The 24,318-nt window shown below is 37.8% G+C and overlaps 1 protein-coding gene across 1 annotated transcript in view; it reads right to left on the reverse strand.

The window, feature by feature from the left end:
• The window catches only part of Acss3 (acyl-CoA synthetase short chain family member 3), a 158,378-nt gene that overhangs the window by 55,404 nt on the left and 78,656 nt on the right, over positions 1–24,318 (reverse strand). The window lies entirely within an intron of this gene.

Consider the following 24,318-nt stretch of genomic DNA (forward strand, 5'->3'; position numbering starts at 1 on the left):
TGAGATAACAATTGAGATGTAATATGAATAAATTAATAAAATATATTAATAAATAAATCTTGGCTCATCCCTATACGTTATTTCACCCATATCTTCTCATCAGTGCTACACTCTTTTGTGCTTAGAGCAAGGTGCCTAGATTATTAATGTATGCTGAATAAAAGTATATGCATATTTCAGAGTAAAACACATTTGGTGTGGCTTAAAATAAAAGAAATTATTTATCAAAAAATTTTACTTATTTTAGTTCATTTTTTGATGCTATGAATATGGTAAAACACTTAAGATAATCCAAGAAAATGGGCCACTGTATATTATATTTGCAGAGCTCCACTGACAAAGCCCATCTAAGCTTCTCGTGGATCTCTGGTTCTAGGAAACTTACATAGTATACTGTAAACTAAGGCAGGTAGAGGAAAGAACTTGCTTACAGCAAACTGAGAAATCTCTCCAAACAGAGAATGAGAAAAGAAGTGACAACCAATCTGGTAGTTAGAATGAGAGTGAACCCCAAAGGCTTGTACATTTGAATACTGGTTCCTCAGTGGGTGGAACTCTTTGGGAAGGATTAGGAAGTGTGGCCTTGTCGGAGGAGGCAGGCCACTGGGGAAATGTTTTGAAGTTTTAAAAGCCCATGATATCTACACTTAGTTCTCTCTCTGCCTTGTGGTTATATCTCAAGATGTGAGCTCTCAGTTACTGCTCTAGTACCGTGCCTGCCCACCAGGCTCTCTGTCATGATGATCATGGACTCTGAGCCTCTGAAACTACAATCTCCACATAAACCCTTTCTTCTATAACTTACCGTGGTCATGGTGTATAATCATGGAAATAGAAAATTAGCTAAGACAACCAACCATAGCTGGACAATATCTTAGAGCCTGTTCTTATTTAAGAATGGGTATTTGATATAACATATTAGAAATTAAGATTTTTTGAAATTTTTATTTTAATTTAAAATTTTTTTAAATTTATTCACTTTATATCCCAATTGTAGCCCTCTCCATCATTGCCTCCTGATCCCACTCTGCCTTCCTCATACTTTTTCCCTCCTTCCCCTAGTCCCCAGAAAGGGGAGCCCTGCTCCCTTAATATCAGACCTCAGCCTATCAAGTCTCATCTGGACTGCCTGTATCTTCCTCTGTGGCCTGGAAAGGCCGGACTGCCAGGGGGAAGTGACCAACATGTGGGGGCCAGAGTCCATGTCAGAAGTAGTCCCTACTCCCCATATTATGGAATTCACAAGAAGACTGTGCAGCCTGTTTACCACATATGAGAAGAGGGTCTAGATCCTTGTCAGTCTCTGCATTACACCCCTCCTCTGCCTGGATTTGTTTGTTCCATTGGTCTCCTTGTGAAGCTCCTGGGCCCCTCCATGTCCCTTTATTCCCCAACTTTTCCATAAGACTCCCTATGCTCCACCCTGGAGTTTCACTGTGTGTCTCAGTGTCTGCTTGGATTCCCTGATGTGTGGAGCCTTTCAGAGGACATCTATGGTGGGCTCCCTTCCTGTTCTTTCTCTTCAACTGCTTCTGAGGTCTATTCTATTTGCTATCCTGAATGAGAATTAAGCATTCTCCCTAGGGTCCCGTTTGTTATTTAGTTTCTTAGGTCTGTGTATTGTAGTGTGGTTATCCTGTATTATTTGGCTAATGTCCACTTATAAGTGAGTAAATACCGTGTGTCTCTTTCTGGGTCTGGGTTACCTCACTCAGGATGACTATTTCTAGTTGCATCCATTTGCCTGTATATTTCATTATTTCCTTGTTTTTAATTGCTGAGTAGTATTCTGTTGTGTAAATGTACCACTGTTTCTTTCTCCATTTTTCAGTGAGGGACATCTAATTTGTTTCCAGGTTCTGGCTATTATGAATAAAGCTGCTATGAACACAGTTGAGCAAATGTCCTTGTTGTATGGTAGAACAGCTTTCGGGTATATGCCCAGAGGTGGAATGACTGGGTATTGAGGTAGAACTATTCCTAATTTTCTGAATGAGTGCCAGATTGATGTCCAAAGTGGTTGTTCAAGTTAGAACTCCCACCAGCAATAGAGGAACGTTCTTCCTTTCTCCACAGCCTCTACCTAAAGAAAGAAATGCCCATAAACATACAAGTAGCCTACAAAATTCCAAATAGGTTGGACCAGAAGAGAAAATCTTCCCACCACATAATACTCAAAACATTACATGCACAAAATAAAGAAAGAATATTAAAAGCTGCAAGAGAAAAAAGGCCAAGTCAGTATATAGGCAAACCTATAAGAATTACACCAGACTTCTCAACAGAGACTATGAAACCCAGAAGGGTCTAGACAGATGTCATGTAGACATTAAGAAACCACAGAGACCAACCCAGACTACTATACCCAGCAAAACATTCAAACACCATAGGTGGCAAAAACAAGATATTCCATGATAATACCAAGTTTAATCAGTACCTAACCACAAATCCAGCCCTACAGAAGATACCAGGAAGAAAACTTAACCTAGGGAGACTAACTATACCCAGGAAGACACAGAAAGTAAATAACACCACATCTGCAAAACCAAAAGAAAGTAAACACACACACAATCCATCAACACCAACATAAAACAAAAGAAAACAGGAACTGACAACTGGTCATTAATATCTCTCAACATCAATAGCCACAATTCCCCAATAAAAAGCCACAGGCTAACAGAATGGATGTGAAAACAGGATCTATCATTCTTCTGCATAAAAGAAACACACTTAAGCAATAAAGATAGAAATTACCTTAGAGTAAAAGAACTGAAATGGTATTCCTAACAAATGGACCCAAGAAGCAAGCTAGAGTAGCTGTTCTATTATTTAATAAAATATACTTTCAACCAAAATTAATAAAAAGAGATGGGGAAGGACACTTCATACTCATCAAAGATTTTTTTTTTTAATCAGCCATGAATGTTCTTTAATGCCACTATATTTCTTCTCCTAGCAAATTAACCTTTTGACCTCTTGTAGGACTCCAATGATTTGCTTTTAAATACTATCTATTACAACTGTAATTGTAATGAATACCAGAGCACTAAGTTTCCATTTCTACTATTACTACTCCATATGGGTCAGTAAATTCATATAGTAAAGAAAGCTATCCATTCTAAACAGGCAGTACATCTATATAACTTGATATACATTTTGCAGCTGTAAAGACCATTAGTCAAGAATTATGTTACAACTTTATTCTTTCTAATAAAATGAGGTAAATATTCTTGACTTAATGTGTCTCCAAAGTATATTCAGCATCAATCAATCTTTTGAGTACTAGATAGTGATTTGGTTAACCTGATCCAACTCACATTTTTTTAAAAAATGATTTGTAAAATATGCCTCATGCAGTTGACTTGCCTTGTCTATCTTCCTATTTTCTTGCCCAATAAGTAAGGATAAACCACTTTGTCAATATTTGCTTGGTAAGGCAACAATACTGAGATGATTTCTTAGAACTGTTTAACCTCCACTAAAGAAACACTTTTTGGCCAATAGAAGTAGAATCTCACTGCTTGACAGAGTCAGAAGAAAATGACACTAGGTCAAAATTGATGCTTGTATTTATGTTTGCTAAAAGAAGACATAAGTGTCATAATGAAAATAGTGTACCAATGTGAATCTTTATAAAGCTACTTTATTTCTTCTATGGTGCCTTCAATTAGCTACATTTGATACCATAAAATAACTAAATCCTGGCGATATTACTCAAACAAATATTTTATGAATAACATGGGATTACAACTATGTCACAATTCTGATGATTTGTCAAAGAAATATAAACAAATATTGTATTAGTTGAGCATAAAACCAGAAAGCCATGACAGAGTTACTACTAGGAATATTTGAAGTAATATATAAAAGTCTCATGATCCATTGTACACTAACTGAACTGAAAAATTTCTGTTGTTTTGAATTTTAATGCTCATTTTCCATAAAAATTAAATACTAAGAAACATTTTCCCCATTTTAAGATTACTGAAAAATACATATTTATTTTCCTAACAATTTCTATATGATCTTGAGATGGGTTTAAAGAAAATGAAAATATCGAAGAAAATATTTTTTCTTAAAACAGCCTGCTGATTAACATAAACATTAATACTTAAGTAAGTAGTTTTGTTAATATTAGGTAGCACCTGACTGGACATTTCATTAGAAAACATAACACACCCATATGTTATAAAAGTAAGTTGTGTTAGATTACTCATAGATATAATAAATATTTATTAAGCATGTGCTATGGGTTAATTAGATATAGAATCTAGTTTGTTAAAAAGCCAGGGAAGGCCCTACACTAATGTAACTTACAATCTGACAAAAAAAAAAGATTTGGAAGTGTATATGTATACATGTTGTAAATAATTGTATAGGAGATGCTGCAAGGTATGTGCACAATAAATGGAAGGCGTGCAGGATGCCATGCTGTCAGTCTCTCACTGCTAGTAGGTTCAAAAAAGCTGAAGCAAAGCCCAGGAGCATTTTTCTTCATGAACATTAAATAAAAGAGACTTCAATACCTTATTGATTTTATTGAGCACTCTTTCCTCACGCCCTTCTGCACATGGATACACACAGACAAGCAAGTGCACGTAAGCAATATATCATCCTGGTAATGCCTTTCAAATGTACCCCATAATACAGTAACTATGCTGATCTGACAGTAGAATATGACCCCTATTCTATAGCTTGCACTCCAGTGACTAGCAATAGCCAAGCACTCAATTTAAAAATGCAATTCTAAGGTTGAGATATTGGAAAAGCAAACAAACAGATACACCAAAAGCAAAAACGCAGCGGAAAGCAGCAATGGAAAAACTATGCTCAAATCCATGTCGTTGCTTCTTTATTGTTTACTTTTTTAATGACCTTCCTCCAAGTAAAGGCGACATTATTGACTGTGCATAAATGACATACTAACGCTGTCATTTACACTGGCAATGCAAAGACTCTACAGCTTCATTTGTTGCATGTATTTATTTGTTTGTCTGTTTGCTTGCTTGCTTGGTTATTGAGAGGGGGGATAGCTATGTGCCACAGGACACCCATGGAAATCAGGTGACTTTTCTTAGGGGTCAGTTCTCTCTCTCTCTACCTTGTGGAAGCCCACTATCCAATTCCCATCCTCAGCTTTCCACAGAAACACTTCTATTCACTGATCCATCTTGCCAGCCCACGCAGCATAAAATTTTAACATCAGTTTTATAATGTAGTAATTACTATTATTAGTTAGACTTATAATGTGGTTAGTAACATTTCACAGTACAGAAACCAAAACGGTTATTTAAAAAACTCAAAATTGACTTCCTTGTATAGTTTTTGTTGTTGTTGTTGTTGTTTGTTTTTTTACTACTATGAGTCTCAGCCTGCTATTAATTGACCACAGATGGCAAGGTTCTGGTTAGAGAATCAAGGTACAATTCAAGTCCACTCATATTTACTGTTGATATTAAGTCCTTGAACATACAAAGTGGGAAAGCACGAACCCTCATCAAAAGAAAAATGAACATTCAAGTTAAATCTTCGAATCCTAAACAAAATTAAGCCCTTTATTAAAAAGCACGTGGTTTTGTTGCCAGAAATCATTGCTGCTTATGGTTTTCAGGCTTTGACATAAATATTTTGAGTCCAGTGCAGTGATTGCCACTGTTTTTTCAAGCCTAGAAATGCATCCAGTTTCCTACTGAACACTATTTTCGAGAATGTCACCCAAGGCATGTGTTTACTGAGGTTTCGAGGCAAAGAGAACAGCATTCCTCACCAGCCAGTGTGAATTTCATCTCAGCAGACAGGTGCTGCTGAGCATTGCTTTGTTTGTTTTTGAATAGTGATGGATCTGGCAACAGCGTTTGCTGTTTCTACTTCCTGTCATATGCCATTACCAAAGCATGAGCATTGTAGATTGCAACATTTATACTTGAGACATACTAAAACATAAACAAGTACCCAGCATCTACTATTTCATAGGAGTCAGGGTGCAGAAAAGGACCATGTTACTTGTACAATGCTGTCTGTGTAAAGCAGAAAATAATACTGCTGATACACTAACTCATATATATGTGCATGTGCATGAGTGTGTGTTATACATATGTGTGTGTGCGTGCGTGGGTGCACATAGCCAAAAACTGCCTTTAAAAGAGAGGAATTTGAAAATCTGAAAATGGAGGACACATACATTTTTTTCTGTGTGTCTCTTTCTATGCTTTAAAACAGGAAACAATCACATGGGCAACTTTAACGTTTAAATGGCCAGAGATGTTCCGTGGCTTCAGAGCCAGCCACGTTTTTATTGAATAACGGGATTCATCCCTGCTAGAGGCTGACTCTCCATCTCCCAGCAGCCATTAGCTGCCTTTAGTTTGTCTAGAGATAAAACCCCATCAAATTGTCCCACTTCCACATTAAGATGTCCACTGATATTTTCTTTGTTCTTGTCTTGTTTATGAAGCTATTTCTGTAAGAGACTTTCTGTTTTCTACTTTTTCTTTTAAAAAACTGATTAAGCTATGTAATGTGAGTAAATTATAATAATTAAAAGTTTATAAAAGGTAAAATTGACTAAGTTATTTAGTTACTTTATATCCTGATCGCAGCTTCCTCTCTCTTCTCTTCTCTCAGTCCTTCCCTTTCGCACCGCCCCCCCACCAACCCCCCCCCTCCTCCTCCTCAGAAAAGGTGAGGCCTCCCAGGAATATCAACCACCCTTGGCATATCAAGGCGCAGTAAGACTAGGTGCTTCTTCTTCTATTGAGGGTAGACATGAAAGCCCAGTTAGGGGACAGGGATCCAAAAGCAGGCAATGTCAGAGACAGCCGCTGTTCTGCTTTAGGAGTCCCACATGAGGACCCAGACGCACAACTGTTACATATGCGCAGAGAGCCTAGGTCTATTCCAGGTATGCTCTCTGGTTGGCAGTGTAGTCTCTGTGACCCCCTATGGGCCCAGGTTAGTTGAGTCTGTAGGCTTCCTTGAGGTGTCCCTGACCCCTCTGCCTCCTTTAGTCCTTCCTCCCCCTTTTCCACAGGATTCCTCAAGCTCCACTTAACGTTTGACTGTGGGTCTTTGCATCCGTTTCCATCATTTGCTGTTAGCCTCTCTGCTAACAGTCATGCTAGGCTTCTGCCTGTAAGTATAGCAGAATATCACTAACAGTGTCAGAGGTGGGCTCCCTCTCATGGCATGAATCTCAAGCTGGGCCAGTCATTGAGCGGCTCTTCCCTCAAATTCTGCTCCATCTTTTACCTTACAAGTCTTGTAGGCAGGAAAAGTTGTATGTCTAATGTCCCAATCCCTTCACTAGAAATCTTGCTTGGGTACAGGAGATAACTGGTTCAGGCTCCATATCCCCCACGATGAGGTAACCCTCATAGATTCATGGGAGTTTCCATTATCTTAGGTTTTTTTTTTTTTTTTTGTGCTGCCAGATTTTCTCATTTTTTTTTTTTATTTTTTATTAATTTATTCTTGTTACATCTCAATGTTTATCCCATCCCTTGTATCCTCCCATTCCTCCCCCCCCCCCATTTTCCCATTATTCCCCTCCCCTATGACTGTTCCTGAGGGGGATTACGTCCCCTTATATATTCTCATAGGGTATCAAGTCTCTTCTTGGCTACTTGCTGTCCTTCCTCTGAGTGCCACCAGGTCTCCCCCTCCAGGGGACATGGTCAAATGTGAGGCACCAGAGTACGTGAGACAGTCGTATCACAAAGGTCTAATATCCAAAATATATAAAGAACTCAAGAAATTAAACACCACCAAACCGAATAACCCAATTGAGAAATGGGGCTTGGAACTAAACAGAGAATTCTCAACAGAGGAGTATCAAATGGCTGAGAAACACTTAAAGAAATGCTCAACCTCCTTAGTCATCAGGGAAATGCAAATCAAAACAACTCTGAGATTCCATCTTACACCCACCAGAATGGCTAAGATCAAAAATTCAAGCGACACCACATGCTGGCGAGGATGTGGGGAGAGAGGAACACTCCTTCATTGCTGGTGGGAATGCAAACTAGTACAGCCACTTTGGAAATCTATCTGGTGCTATCTCAGAAAAATGGGAATAGGGCTTCCTCAAGACCCAGCTATTCCACTCCTTGGAATATACCCAGAAGGTGCTCCAGCACACAACAAGAAAATTTGCTCAACCATGTTCATAGCAGCCTTATTCATATCTTAGGTTTTTAGCTTATCCCAGAGATGCCCCACCAATCCAGTTGTCTCTCCTAGAACCCTCTCCCTCGGTCTTCGCACTACCTCATCCCTCCTGTTCCTATCCCCTCACTCTTCCTGACTCAGCCTACTCTCTTCATATGAGGGTACTATTCAGACTACATAGGGCCTCATATACTTAACATACTTGGTCACACACACACACACACACACACACACACACACAAACACATGTGCATGCATGCAGGAAGACTTGCACACAACACACACACACAAACAAGTCCTCTACTTCTACATGGGTGATTTATTTCATAAAGAAGCAATGATGTTGGTTTGAGTATATGGTTTGTGGTTTTTACAAATGTGCTTTTTGCTGCATTTTTTTCTTTTGGTGTATCTGCTTGTCTGTGTTTTCAACGCCATGGTCTTAGAACTGTATTTTTTTTTAATGTGAGTGTGTGCATGTGTGTGTGTGTATGAGAGAGAGAGAGAGAGAGAGTGTGTGTGTGTGTGTGTGTGTATGAGAGAGACAGAGAGACAGAGACAGAGAGACAGAGAGATATTCATGTATGTTAAATATATGGGGCACTATGCAGTCTGAATAATATCCACATATTGGAAGCTGAATACCGAATATAGAGTGCAGAGAAAGGGGTCTTTGAAGAGATGTTTTCGATGGCAAGAGGAGCTCTAGATGAATGCTGCTATCCGAAGAGCTTGCAGGAGTGGAGTTGGTCTGTCACCTATCTATTCTTCAGCCCCCTGTAGGGAATAAGAACAGGTGCCATGTTGGAAATAAACAGTAAGCATTCCAGGAGGTTGATCTTCTATCTTACCCTTCAAAACTGTGAGAGATAAATATCTCCTCTCTCAGAATTATTCAGCGTGTGGCGCACTGGTATGGCAGCCCTAAGGGAACTGCCCTGCATATCTGCAGCTCTCTCCTTTCAGGATTTTGTTGTTGCTGTCGTTGTTTTAATTTGGCTCTTTCCCTGTCTTTTGCCAGCTCTGGAAACTAAGCACGTTGGGCCTTAAAAATGAGACTAATCCCCAGTAAGGAAGCCCTTGCTTCCTTGCTTCCATCTAGGTGATTAGCATGCAGGTATCTCCAGAAATAGAATCGTACTTGTGGAAGTGTTACTGTCAAGCAAGCGATACGAGGCGTGCGGTTGGCAACTCTGCAACCCCAGTGCTGAGCTAATTAGAGGCCTGACATATTTAGCATTCTCAGTAGTCACAGAGAGCATTTATCCTTGGCACAGCTAGTAGTTCACAGCTTCTAGTAGGGTGGGTTTTTTTTTTTTTTTTTTTTTTTTTTTATCTCTGTGCTCTTCCATGCTAATTGATTTTCAATCACTCTGCTCTTGCCTATTGGAGGTCCTGAGTTCAATCCCCAGCAGCCACATAGAGGCTCATCTGTAATGGAATCTGATTCCCTCTTCTGGTGTGTATGAAAACAGGGCACTCACATACATGAACTAAATGAATAAATCTTTTAAAAAGTAATTAAAAAAAAAAAAAGAATTCTCTTCATTCACAGTAATCAGTGAGTCTGCACTAGTAGGAGGAAAGCTAGTCACACTAGCTGATGTCGGTGCACGCAGCGAAACGCCATGTCTAGAGTATCAGAGATTGTACAATGAAGAAGTCCCTCACCGTGCCCAGCACTGCCCACACAACCTCCAACCTGCTTATGTTTCCTATCAGAGCAAACACAGCAATCCCGCACACACACCTGTCCCCAGATCCTGTGGTAGCTGTCCTGGCACATCCGCCTAGAGCACTGTTCTCCACCTCTGCTGAAGCCCATTTCCCCGCTGTGCCTCCATGTTCTTTGCTTTTCAGTTTCCCCTCTTGGCTCTCCGATTTCTCATTTTTGTACTCACACAGCTTCTTTTTTTTTTTTACAAGCCTCCAAAGATTCACCCAACCTCTATTCTGAGTGTTTCCGACCCTCTGGGTTTCTTATTTAACGTAGAGAATTAAACTATTAAATCTGCTAGTTATTAAAGGTTTCTGTAGCTTGAAAATGGACACTTCAGCATCAGATGGAAGTCTGAACAGCACATAGAAACCAAGAATCACACCAAAAGCATCACGTCTTCCCCAAATGGCTCCTCTTCCTACTGCAGGACTCCATGTGATCGCTGCTAATCTACCGGTTCTCCTAGTTGAAGACATCAGAGCTACACTCAGTGTCCCTTCTACCTTTCCAACATTACCCACCTGGCACCTCACACTCACCCTGCTCCTCAACATTAAACTCAGATACATCCTTCACCTCAGCAACTGGATTAGGAATGTCTTCCAAGAGGGTAAAGGAGTACAAAAATGAAGAAAGACTTGCCAACCCAGGCACACCACCCCGTGCTACTAGGAAAGCTATTTGATAGTCTCCAGTCTATGTTTTTTGTTACGATAAGTAAGAGATCCAAATTCCTGATTCATAGATTTGTACGGAGAATTCATGTATAGAACATGCTTAGGAGAGAGTTCTGACTGCCAAAGATTCAATCAATGATAGCGATTTCTTTTTACTTTTTTATATACAAAGTCTTTCCTTTTATAAGACAATAATGTTCTCTTAAAAATTAATGCACAGACATCAGAGCTAGCTTTCCAGTATACAATGGAGTACTTCCAATAACTGACAGCTCTCTGAAGTTGACTAGAATTAATGTTTTTGCACTTTCTATGTTTAATAAGGATTCCTTATTTTGATAGTCTATATTTGTTTGCTTTCTGTTCTTTAGATCGATTTTAGTCATCCGCTCCTATAGTGCAAGGACAATATTGATGCCTATCCTGCTTCTCCTTCTGCCTCCAGAACAATGTTGTTTACAATATGCTCCTGTAAACATTGCCCATTGAATTATGACAAAGTTCCACCTGCTAGCTCCAGCACACCACATGGGTATCTAGGAAGAAAATTAAACTCAAAAAATAAATATCCTTGTACCATTTGCCATTTGAGGAATCTAAAAGAAGTTAGCATCTGTTTTATTTTTTTTTTAATTGAGAAGATCAAATTATACAACCCCAATGACAGTAATAACTGAGTCATTTTCCTCATTGCAAAACCTGGGAAAGCAGATGGCTTCTATGCTAGATTTAAGAAAAAAGAAGGAAAAAAAGTATCCATTACAACAGTGGAACAGGAAATCTATATGTTGTTTATTAAGTGTACTAGTTAGTACACTTAATATCCCCTGTCTTGAAGAACAAAATAAAAACAGAGAAAATATGTAAAAAGTCAAATTATGCATAATAAGAAGTATGCATGTAACAGTTGCATTGGATTTTGTTGTTGTTGCTTTTTGTTTTGTTTTTAGGATCTGGTTGGGACAATGAATTAAAAAATACCACTCGTAAACTTTTTACAGTGTGCTGCACATCATAATCTCATGGGAATTATTATTCCAGGCCAACACAGACTTCTCAGGGCATGCTGTCTAAGAGACTTTAGTGATAGCTAGGCAAGTTTGTCATCTACAAAAACAATTCTTAAGTAATTCTCATATTTAACAATCTCAAATATGAGATTTTTGTATTTGAAAATAATCACAAACCAGTGTCTATAAACTGATTATAATTACTTATAATTTATTGATAAATTATACACATATAAAATGCGTGTCTACTGTCCCATTCAACATACAAATGATATTTCTTTGACGTTTTAAATTGCTTTCACATGCACTATCCCAGTGATGTCTTATGAGATAGAAGAGAAGACGGAGACAAATGAGGCAGAGTTATGCAGTAAAAGGTTAACACGCTGAGGGTTCTGAAGTCCCCTAAATCAGAGATTAAAACTAGAAGTAGGAGGTTATAAATATGGGGGAAGTGGCGAGGCATAAGAAGTGTTGTTTCTCTCAGATGAAAGCTTCAAAGCCATGCTTACTTCTGTCAAAAGCTCTACGCATAAAGGACAGATCCTTGAGCAGCGAGACCACTGGGATATTTGCCATGTCTGCTCCTCTTTCTTCAAAGTTGGAGGCAGCAGGAGGACCGGTACATGGTGTGCTGGTCCTTCAGCCAGGGTTTAGAACAGAATTAATGGGCTCCAAAGGGAGCTGCCAGCAGTATTCCAGTGACCACTACTGTGCTGTAAGGACAAACAGGCTTTGAAAGAAGAAATGTGGAATACTTAAAACTCCTCACCTTATAGCAGCTGGAGAGCAGAGGAGTGAATGGCTTTGTGTTTTAAATTTAGTATTCCATTCTAGAGAAAAGTAGTTTGCAGTTTTGTGTCATGACTTAGAAGATGCTCTCCCCACGTCAATTTCGGCTTCATGATTTGCCACTTTTCCTACACGCTTCGTGTGGTTTGATCCCTTATGTGATACAGAAGGATTGCTGCTCTTAATCATCATAAGTGAGAAATCGGAGGCTCAGCAGGTAAGTCACTAGCCTGAAGCCAAATAGACACGGAAGTTGCAGGGAGCTTGCCATCCAGACTTTAGCATGCAAGAGCAATTCCTCCAATAAATACAACATTATCAGTAACCTCTGAAAAGAAACTAGAGTGAAATCCCAAAGCTAGAACGAATCCCAGACAAAAAAGTTCAAACACTACATCATGTAATATATTTTATTCTGAAAAAGTAAAATGATCCAAAAACGCGTTGCAGAATTGGAAAGTAGATAATGAGTGTTAACTTCCTCCTTTCATATATGAGAAATACGTGCCTAAGGACGTTGAATTTACCCAGGGCCATACCGATAAATAAAGGCAGATATTAAAATTTCCAGGCAAGTGAGCATGCTTCTACATAACAATTCAAAATCTTACGCTTTACTTTTTGCAACCAATTTTCTGTCCAATAAGGCAGAGTGTAGTGTATTCCTTTGAAGTTAATTATTGAAGTATTATCAATAACCATCCCACCCTAACTGAAGAGAACATTGAAGAATTTAAGGGAAACACTTGCCACTGACAGATCTACACTTGGTGAAACTGAAGCAAATGCAAAGCACAAAAAAAATTGTTTTTTTTTTTTTTTTTTTATTAATGGATTTCAGGTTTTGCTTGTTTGACCATTTGCTTATAAAAACAGACTCAAATAGCCCAAGCTGGCCTCAGCCTCACTATGAAGCTGAGGATGACCTTGAATGAATTATCTTTCGTCCCCCTAGGATAATGGGTTTAAGTGGTGCTGAGGATACAACCTAGGACGTTATCCATGCTAGGAAAGTCGTATGCCAACTGCACTACCTCTCTGGCTTTTCTGAGGACTCCAGAAATATTACTACTATATTTTAATGACAATTGTTCTGTCAATATCAAGTATACTAACTAGTCTACAGCTTAATCTCACAATAGATTTAACAGACGCCAAAACTAATACTATCTATCATTTGAACCCAGGTAATAATTTAGCCATGAAATGACCAGCTAACTTCTTGCTCAACAGCACTGCTGCCACTGAAGATTCATGGGTACACTGTGTTCTGAAATGAAAATGTGCATATAAGATACGCATCTGCACCTGGTGCACAGCAAAGATTAAAAAAAAAGCAGGGTCCATAAGAAATTTTTGTCCTTGAGAAATAATCTTTGGTTTGGTTCTGCAGATAGCACTTGAGAAAGGTAGGCAAACAATAAACAGAAAACAAAGATGAAAAAGACTATCTGCATATATTCACCATGTGATGACCCATTTGTGCCTGACACTAAGATATTAGAGCTGCTCAGGTATCACAATTTTTTTTAATGAAATATTAAGTTATATTTTGGTCTGATGTATATCCAAAGGCTGGTGTGGTATGCTCAACTGCCTCCTTAGGGTTGTCATAGGAACTGATGGGAACTTTTTGGAAGTGGTGGGGGGGAGGGGAACCTGTGAACATAACTTTGGTCCTGAAGGGGAAACTGTGGCAATTACACCTTCCTCTGTCTTTTTTTCTGTGTTGTCATGTACATCTGCTGTCACGTACTGTTCTGCCACAGGCACTAAGTAGTCAAACCAAGCCATTATGGGCTAGAGCCACTGAAATCATGAGCCAAAACAAATATTTTCTATTTATTTTTAGGCTGATTACCTTACATAGTTTGTCACAGGGACAGAAAGATAGTTAATTAGCTACTATAACAAACATTTGCCCTCATCCAGATAATACTGGGATCAGGTCTGCTTCAATCAACATTTCATTAATAAAACAGTAGTCTGAAGAGGTTCAGATCATTTTCTTCTACTCAAGAATATGAAAATGGTTGTAAGAAACTTTGTAAATTACTATATACAAAATTGAGTATTCTTAATATATTCAAATGAACTAACAACAGTAAACCTTTTCCTATAAATATGCAATATATCTGAATGCGCCATTCATGAAGTGCTTTGATGAAAATGAATGCTGAAATTATACATTTCTCATCTAGGGGAAAAAACTTTTAAGTCAAATTTTTAATATTTTTTATATTTTCACTCACTAATTTCATTAATAACTATTTATTCAGAAAAGAATGGGTATAAAGAACTACCTTTGAGGTTGAACCCTGGTGCTATGGAAAAGTCAGATGATTCTTCCCACTCTGACCCCACTCCTGCCCCTAGTCCATGCGAGAGCAGAAAGGAGCAAGCAGACATACTAAAAGAGCCTGAAAATGAAAGGGACTGGAATGTATGCAACAAATGAGCATAAAACAAGGTATTGGACTACTGACCAAAGGGGGTTAATCTTATCTAAGAAATCAAAGAGTGTTTTGCTGAGGAAATGTACATAGAATGAGATCTAGTGTATAACCAAAAACTACTTTTGAGAAATAAGAACATATAGGCAAATTCATGGGGGCAATGAACATAAGAATAACTAAAAATACAGAAGCAAGATTTGAAAAGGAGGATAGTAACTAAGAGGGGATGGTGGGAGCCTGGAGAGATAGCTCCACAGTTAGGAGCACTGTCCAGCTCTTGCAGAAGACCCACAGTCCAGCTCCCAGGGTCCACGTCATGCAGCTCATAGCTGTCTGTAACTATAGCTCCAAAGGACCTACTGCCTTCTCAGAGCTTTCACATACATAGAATGAAAAATACATTAAACTTCCTTTTAATCATAGGAGATGATGATCGTATCGTGAAATAATGTTGTGACCAAAGAGAGATGAGAACTGAAAATCCTCGCAAGCTTTGGGGAAACGAAGAGGAAGAGATACCGGGAAATGCTGTCATGGTGGAGCAACGGTGAAAGAGGCGAAAAACTACAGGGTAAGTCTTAAGTTATAAAGAAGAGATAGTAAGTGAGGGCAAACACTGAGAGATGAACACAGAGCAGAAAACAGTAGTGCCCATTGCTACTCACAGTGCTGTAGTGGAAATTTAGATAAGGGATTTTATTTGTTCTTTTTAATGAGGGACATATTAATGTAGTTTGAATGTGGAAGTCATCTGGCAGCTGAAATGTTCAGTTATGTCTTCACCCTGCGGCTATTGAATGACATATCCACTTACAGGATAAAAAAAAAAAAATCGTTTTAAATGTCTATTGTATTCATCAGTGTTGAAACATTTTTTCAAGTTTGTTTTTATGTTTTGTATCTAAAAGTTAAACATCCAATGTAGTTTTAACCATTTACTGAAATTCTAATTAAATTTTATAGCATATTAAATTATTTTTGTTGAAATAAAAGCTCATTGGTTATTCATTCATAAAATGGCATGTGCTCTTTGCATTAGAAAAGAGGTTTTGTTTGTGAACTGAGTCCTGAAAGTCCAGATGCTTTGCCACATAATGAACCGCAAATCTCCTAGAGCGTTGGGGCATCAGTTTTGTTAAATCAGGATTCATCACTAAGGAAGGACAACATACCAAGACACCAATTCACCCTAACGTTATGCCTTTCAAATATCATGATTCACTAAGCATAAAAATGAAACTTCGATCAAGCTAAGTTATAGATATATATTTTTTAGAAAGGTTAGCACTCTGAAAACTATGCCAGTAGTCTGATAAACTACTTTTCTATGTAAAGATTATAGTTTTAGTGCTTAAACACAGGCGTGTAGCTTCATAAGTAAAATATTTTGTACAATACTAACTTAAAGTACCACTAAACATAGTTATCTGTTTCTATCCATTGATTCTGGAACTGTGAATTCAAATAACCGTGGATGTTAAAATATTAGGGAAAATCCACACTGTAAGAAATTATTTCTTCTTGTCATCATTGTCTAATATATTAACAACTATTTATATAGCAATTAAATTGTATTATTTATCGTATAAAATGGAATTGTGACTTGAAGTGTATGGAAAGATGTGATACTTTCCGTGTATACTTCACCACTACATAGAGAAATGTGAGAAGCTGTAAGTTTTACTATATGGAAGGGATGCTGCAAGTATTTTATAGGCAGCACAAAGATAATGCTATAAAGTAGGTAATTAGAATAAAAGAGTGGCAAAAGTTGGACAAAGCTTTTTGTTTTAAATTGTTGTCCTAAAGAGATATGAAGATTCTTTTTAACTTAATAATGTGAGTTTAAAAATTAATAACTTAGCTAAAACTATCTCTGCAGTTTACATGTCAACGAAGCCAGTAAACCCTCTTTAAAATGTTTTATTTCATCTACCTCCCAGAAGGCACTGTACCAGGCAGAAATGACAAATGTTCCTTGCCTACAGAGTTTATAGAATGACAGCACTGTATTTGCAAAGTTGAAGCAATCTGGATGATTTAGTGGAAGACTAAAGGAAAAAAGAGGCCCACTTCAGTCAGCCTGAGGAAAGCAAAAATTGAAATATCAGAGCAGATGTGATACTTATAAACTGTGGCATTTAATGCATAATATTTAAGAGCCAGTCCCTCGAGAAAAAGACTATTATGCTATCCAATCACAATAAACGTGGAGCTTTAACAGAGGGAAACATTTAACCACTGGCAGATCTCTGCCCCATTTAAGTCACAGTTCTATATGGTGTTAGATGACAAAAATAGGACCCCAGGAGCCATAGGAAAAGGTGATTGGTCATTTATGTTATGTAAATGACATTATGTTCTTAAAAGGTTTGGGACTCATTGAAGCTGTGCTTTTTTATTTTTAAACTTTTATGTCAACTTTTTTTTAAAGAAGGGTTTCTCTGTCTTGGCTATCCTAGGCTTTCTTTGTAGACCATGCTGATCTAGAATTCACAAAGGCATGCCTGCCTCTGATTCCTGTGGATTACAGACATATGCCATTGTGCCTGCCTTTTATATCAACTATTAAAAAAAAAAATAGTAGAGTTTGTAGCACTATAGGAAATAATACAGAAATAAACAAGGGACCTTTCTTCCATTTTTTTCTTGTAGTTAGGTTCTTAGAAAAACTACATTACTGCATCTAATCTGGATGCTGTGAAGATAAAGAGCCATCTCCACAGGGCCCTGTATTGTCCCCCTTCAGCCACAAGTACTCACTGCCAATATGTAGCAACTCAACAGATATTTGAATGTTTACTTGTTTCCCAGGATTGGGTTGAATTCAATAGCTGTGGGATTATTTTTATTCAGTCTGCAACTTTTCACTTATATAACCCTACCATCTGTAAATACATCCCTATTTGATACTGATGCCCTGTATTTCCCCATAATTGTTATATTCAACTGGCCACAAATTCAATAATTATGCTAACTAGAATCTTGGAAGCTGACATCATGCTTTGTCCTAAACCATGGGAGAAATCTTCCAACTACTTTTCATTAAGTACGATGATTACTGTGCAGTTTTAAATGAACCTTTTCAGGTTGTGGGTGCTATTGTTATCCTTCGGGGTTCTCAATTACAAATGGATGTTGAGTTTATCAAGTGATTTCTATATTAATAGGCATGAGTGTATGACCCTTATTTTTTAGCTTGTGATTCTTACAGATATATGAGAAAAGTCACATTAGGGTGATTTTCAAAAATTGGAAGGGAGTTCAATCTTGGGACAAATTGAACTTACTCATCTAGCACTTTCTATTACTACATAGTACATATCCTACTTCCTGGATAGGATTTTACAGAATTATGACTTCTTTAAACATTGCTTAAAATTTCCAGGAAAGTTGTCTGTGACTGGAGATTTCTTACAAGAAGTACTGTCCATCACATATTTGATTTTCTTAATAATGATGATGTTTAAATGATCTATTTCATATTTGGAAGGCAAACTGTTTCTGCTGGAGAAAAACTGATCCATTTCATTAGTCCTAACATGGTGTTTATGATCCTTTTTATAGCTTCAGCAGCATTCATGAGATCTTCTGTCCCTTTTGTACTGGAAATCTATATCTTAATTTTCTCTTTTGAACCTCTATAGGTTTGTCACTTTGATTTCAGAAAGCCACTCTGTGATTCAGTTTTCCCGCCAGCCTTCCTGTTTCAATTTCATTATTGTCTGCTCTTATCTCTACCATTTATTTTCTCCAAGTTCTTTGGGTTTATTTTGATCATTTTTTCCTAGTTTCTTGAGATGGACTCTTAGATTCTTTATTTGATATTTCTCATATTTCTACTGTATCTTATTAGTATGATGAATTTCCTCTCAGCACTGCTTTCACTGTGCCCTACAAATTTTGACATGATATAGATCTATCTTCTTATTCATTTGTACATTTATTTCATTTTTCTTGAGTATTTATTTAATCTATAGATTATTCGAAAGAATACTTATTAGATTGCAATGATTTTATTTTCATTATAGCTTTTTGGTGATTTTGTATGATCCAACATGGTCAAATAAAAAAAAATAGTTTCAATCATTTTAAATTAACTAAAGTGTAGTGAGGAAACATACATATGTGAATGTGTGTGTTTATTTGTCATAAGACAATAAACATCTTGAAGTATGTTCTACTGAAAACTTTTAAGACATGTAAAATGTGTTTGGGGTAGGTAGTTAGTAAATGTTGATTATATCTTACTTGAAAATGATCACTGTACACTGTTGCTTATTCAGTTCCTGTAGCCATATATATTATGGTAAAAGGTTGATGAAAGAGGGAGTAGGGGAAAACCAGGGTAGAGATAGCCTAGAATGGAGTAACATGACGGGCAGAATAATCTTTCTGAAAGATCCCCAGACTCGTGATTATCTGGAATAAGCCATCAGGCTCCTCGTTACACATCATAATGGAATTCCAAACAGAGTATGAATATCAGCCGAGATAATATACTTGTTCACCATAGCTGAGAAGATGTTTTACCCATGACAAGAGACATGAGTAAGAAAAAAAACTCTTCTCATAAATAAAAAGCACAAACAACAGATTCAAATAAGTTTAATAGTCAACAGAATATGAGAAGAAAGAACAATGCATAGACAGAGGCAACCTTAACAGATTTATTGAGTATATGGATAGCGACGTTTTTTCAGGAATCATGGAATTTGAGAGAGTTCAGATAATAATTAATGCCATTCAAGCATAAGGTACATACGGATCATCTACAGATATCTGACAAAACTTGAAAATATGAATAAAGAAACTGTGGTACATATACACTATGGAATACTTCTCAGCTATTAAAAACAAGGAATTCCCGAAATTTGTGGATAAATGGATTGAGCTAGAAATTATCATAATGAGTGAGTTAACCCAGAAGCAGAAAGACTTAAATGGTATATACTCACTTATATCTGCATACTAGCCCAAGGGGCATGTCCCACCAAAGCCTTCACTTACCAGGAAACTGGGACAGAGGGGAGGACATCCTATTGGGACTCTAGATGAGAGAAGCATGGGAGAATAGCAAAGTAGAAGGATCCAGAGGGTCCTAGAAACCTACAAGTAGAACATTATGATAGGCAAATTGGGGCCCAGGGGTCCCGCTCAAACTAAGGCACCAGCCAAGGACAATACAGGCGGTAAACTTTAAACCCCTACCCAGATCTAGCCAATGGTCAGAACAATCTCCACACTTGAGTGGAGAGTGGGATATGACTTTCTCACGTATTCTGGTGCCTCACATTTGACCATGTCTCCTGGATGGAGAGACCTGGTGGCACTCAGAGGAAGGACAGCAGGTTACTGAGAAGAGACTTGATACCCTATGAGCATATACAGGGGGAGGTAATCCCCCTCAGGAACAGTCATAGGGAGGAGAATAAGGGGAAAAGGGGAGGGAGGGAAGAATGGGAGGATACAAGGGTTGGGATAACCACTGAGATGTAACAAGAATAAATTAATAATAAAAATTTTTTTAAAAAGTTGAAAATATAAAGGTCCCCCCTCAGTCTTAGACCTAGGCCAGGGGGATAGGGTGAAAGTGGGAGGGAGGGAGGGACAGGAGGATGCAAGTGATGGGATAACAATTTAGTTGTAATCTGAATAAATTAATTAAATAATAAAAATTTAAAAAAATCAAAAATCAAAACGGTTTTTCTGATAGAGAGTAATAATTTGGAATATCTATACGGAGATTATCAAGGAGAAAATGAGAATGAATGAGCTAATAAAATTATCCTAATAGTCCCAATTTTACGTCAAAGGAAGAGAAATCAAGACTGCAAAATGATAACAATTTTGAGAAAAGAAAGATTCAAATGAGAAAGAGAATTCAAATTAATTCCAAAGTATAAATGCAGTGCTTAACATGCATTATATACTGTACTGGAGGACTAGCTTTTGATTGCCTTACACCTTTCTAATGTCGTGAGATCGTTGCAGCACAATGTGGCCAGTGCTGCAGTACATGCAGTTCAACGGTCAGTTACACCACATAAAAGGCACAGGTGGAGACAGAGACATTGTTCAAGAGGCGACACCATTCAACCTGAGGTCTCACAAATAAGAAAAAATTGCTAGGTAACTCTTGGGCACATACCTAAAGGACTATATCCTACTCCAGAGACATCTGCTCAAACATGTTCACTGTAGCTCTCTTCATTATAGCCAAGATTTAGAAATGACCTAGATGCCCAACAACTGATGAATAGATAAGGAAAACGTTGTACATTTACACAACAGAATATTACTCAGCTGTTAAAAAAAGAAGGAAAGGAAAATCATGAAATTTACAACCAATTGGATGCAGATAGAAAATTCCATGCGGAGTTAAGTAACCCAGACCCAAAAAAACAGATATGCTATGTGTATTATTCATGTGGATCTTAGCTATTAAGTCTTCAATGATCAGGCTACAATCTGTATAACCACAGAGATTAGGTAAGGAGTAAGGAGTGGGGAGATAAAGGATGGATCTGCATAGGGAGAAGAAATAAAATGGATGGTTGGTGATGGCTGGGTTTGGGGGTTTGAACAATATGATTCAACGGGGGCAGAGATGGATGAGATCTATAGTGGAGACAATAAAAGGTGGGACATTTAACCCTCTGGTCCCATAAGCAACTGTAGATTGTCTATGCAAAATGAACTCAGTGGTATTTTTGGAAAAATGGTGTCTCATAATTCTTTGTCTGGACTTCTTTTTTCCTTGAAGTCCTTTGCTTATATGTGATAGTTCTAGATTAATATTCTTACAAGATTTCTGTATGTGCTAATATATGTGTTTCTGCATATTATTTGTTTCCTGTGCTTTTTCTTTGGCTATATTTTTTCTGTTTGTTTTTTCCTATTCTGTATTATTATTGTTGCTGTTTCTGCTGCTGTTGTTGTTATTTAATAGTAATAGTAGTAGTAGCAGTAGTATTTAGATGGCTGTGTATTTTCTAATGAGAAAGAAGGGATGTGTATTTGTTTGGGTAGCAAAGTGGCGAGGGTCTCAGAGGAGTTGGAAGGAGGGGAGGAATCTATTTTAAATGAGCATAAACACACACACGCACACACACACACACACACACAGAGAGAGAGAGAGAGAGAGAGAGAGAGAGAGAGAGAGAGAGAGAGAGAGAGAGAGAGAGAGAAGTAAAGAAAAACAGTAAAGACCCACTGATGGAAGAGATTTTTTTCTGGTCAGCAAACTTTCATGAAAGTCATACAAGGAGTTCCAGGGCTATAGTTTTGTAACTTGTCACTTGTCATGTAACTTGTCATGGCAAGATGTGCATTTTTGTGATGCAGCTGCCTTTATGTCACCTATGATTCTGCTATTAACTTCTCACACATGATACTTTTCGTAGCTTTAATCAATCCATCGATTCATGCCCCCAAAATCAAAACAATTCCATGGAAGAGCAGACAAAGGAGCAGTACACCAGGAAAAATAAATTGCATAGATAGTGAGGGGAAAAATAATAAGAAAGAAGAAAGATATCAGTCATGATGGCTGATGACTGCTGAGAAAGATGGCAAAGGTCTTGGACTCTAGCACTTATAAAGTCCATAGTGACGTCTGGGAACAGACGCTTGCATGAAGTGATACAGACTGAAGCCAGCTTACAGTGAGATGTAGCACAGGTGGAGGATTAGGGAGCAGAGGTGAGGTGGAGAGGGCCATTTTCCAGAGTCTAGCTTGTACAGGGAAGAACATGAAGATGCGAAAGTTACAAGTGATAACAATCAAGAGGCTTGTTTTGAGGCCAGGAAAAACAGCACATTTCCATTGTACGTAAGGAGGGGGAAAGTTCAGAATGCACAGAAAGTATTTAATGTTTCAGACATACAACGGATGTTCATAGATCCTCTACACTGTTTGAGAACACTATTCCAAGAAAAGCAGCAAGCTTTCTTGATAGTGTTAGCGTGTATTTTAAATAAGCAAGAAAAATAATGGAAAGCCAATAGAAAATCAGATACCCTTACTCTAAGGAAGTATTTCAATTCTGAGGTCAGCTTAGGAGCCATGAACACTTATTACTAACAACTTCTGCCTTGTCAAAATTGAACAGGCAACGTTACATTTCCAAGTAAGCTTTCAGTGTTAGGATTTATTTTCTTTTTCTTCAAGAGGGGTGACTTATCTTTAAAAAAAAAAATCTTACGTGTTGCAAAAACCTTAGCATGGAGCAGATGTGTCAAGATTGTTTCGTGTGTTATATTGCGAAACATCTGAATGTCTATCAAGTTGGCAGGATTTGAAAACACTGTGTAAGAAAAGCAGAATAGTGTGAGATGGTTTAACACTTGCTTCAAAGTCTAATGCATTTTAAAGGGACAGAAAGTGAGACAACTGAAAATGATGGGAGTCATAAAACGGTACAGTGCTGTTCAGGAGGATTTCATGAACGTGGAGAATGAATGGCCTCACGTGCTATTGTGTTGTTGTTGCATTTGTAATTGTTGAGTTGCCAGTTCTTAATATAAGAGAATATGTAAATAGTTGGGGTGCCTTTCTACACACACCCCACTTGTCAGTCTGCTCAGTCTGATAGTCCTTGTCACACAGTGAGAGACTGCTGATACAGGAGACAGCCTGACTGAGAAGCTGCCTTCCCATTGGCCTTTTAAACTTACGTCAGATTATTACTGAAATATGCTCCATAATTGTTTTATGAGGACCTAGTAAAGTGCTGTCAAATAAAATAGCTATTCAAACCTCAAGCGGTACTTTAAAATAATGCTCATGAAGCATGTTGTTTGAACCAAAAGACTTCCAATTCCTCCATCTCTTTCTAAGACCTTAAGAAATTACTTTCTCTCTCACTTATATGAACTGAAAACAAATTGTCAAGTGTGAAAATGTAAGATTATACTGCTGCATAGGGTGACTATTTCAAAGCAATATATCAATAGCTTCCTTGAGTGACAGATGCTCATGTGGAAATTTTTGAAGCAAAAAGTTTCGACAACCGAAGATCTTCCTATGTCTTTCCTGTGATGAGATTTAAAAAACATTTTATATTAATTTTTATTTTTTACTTGTATGTGTGTGAGGGGGGAGGGAGGGAAGAGAAGGAGAGGTAGATAGAGACAGGAGGGAGGGAGAAGTGAGTGTGCCTGTGCATTTGTGCAGTGCAGGTGCCTGTGGAGGCCAGAGGAGGCTCATAGATCCCAGAGGACTGGAGTTATGAGCCTTTTTTGACCTGTCTGCCATGTGCCCTGGGAAAGCAAACCCCAGTTCCGTGCAAAAGCGTTAAGCTCTCTTGACCACTGAAGCATCTCTCTAGCCCCACTTCAGCAGGTTTTCACTTAAATAGGAGTCTGTAAAGATTTCTATATTTTCCGTCTTGTTATACTTTCCAAAAAAAAAAAAAAAAAAAAAAAAACCAATATCATATTAAACAAGAATCTAAGAGACTGCCATACTTGTTATCATACCCAGATGTTTTAGG

This window comes from Acomys russatus, chromosome 31 (genome assembly GCF_903995435.1).
Source record: "Acomys russatus chromosome 31, mAcoRus1.1, whole genome shotgun sequence".
Lineage (NCBI taxonomy): Eukaryota > Metazoa > Chordata > Mammalia > Rodentia > Muridae > Acomys > Acomys russatus.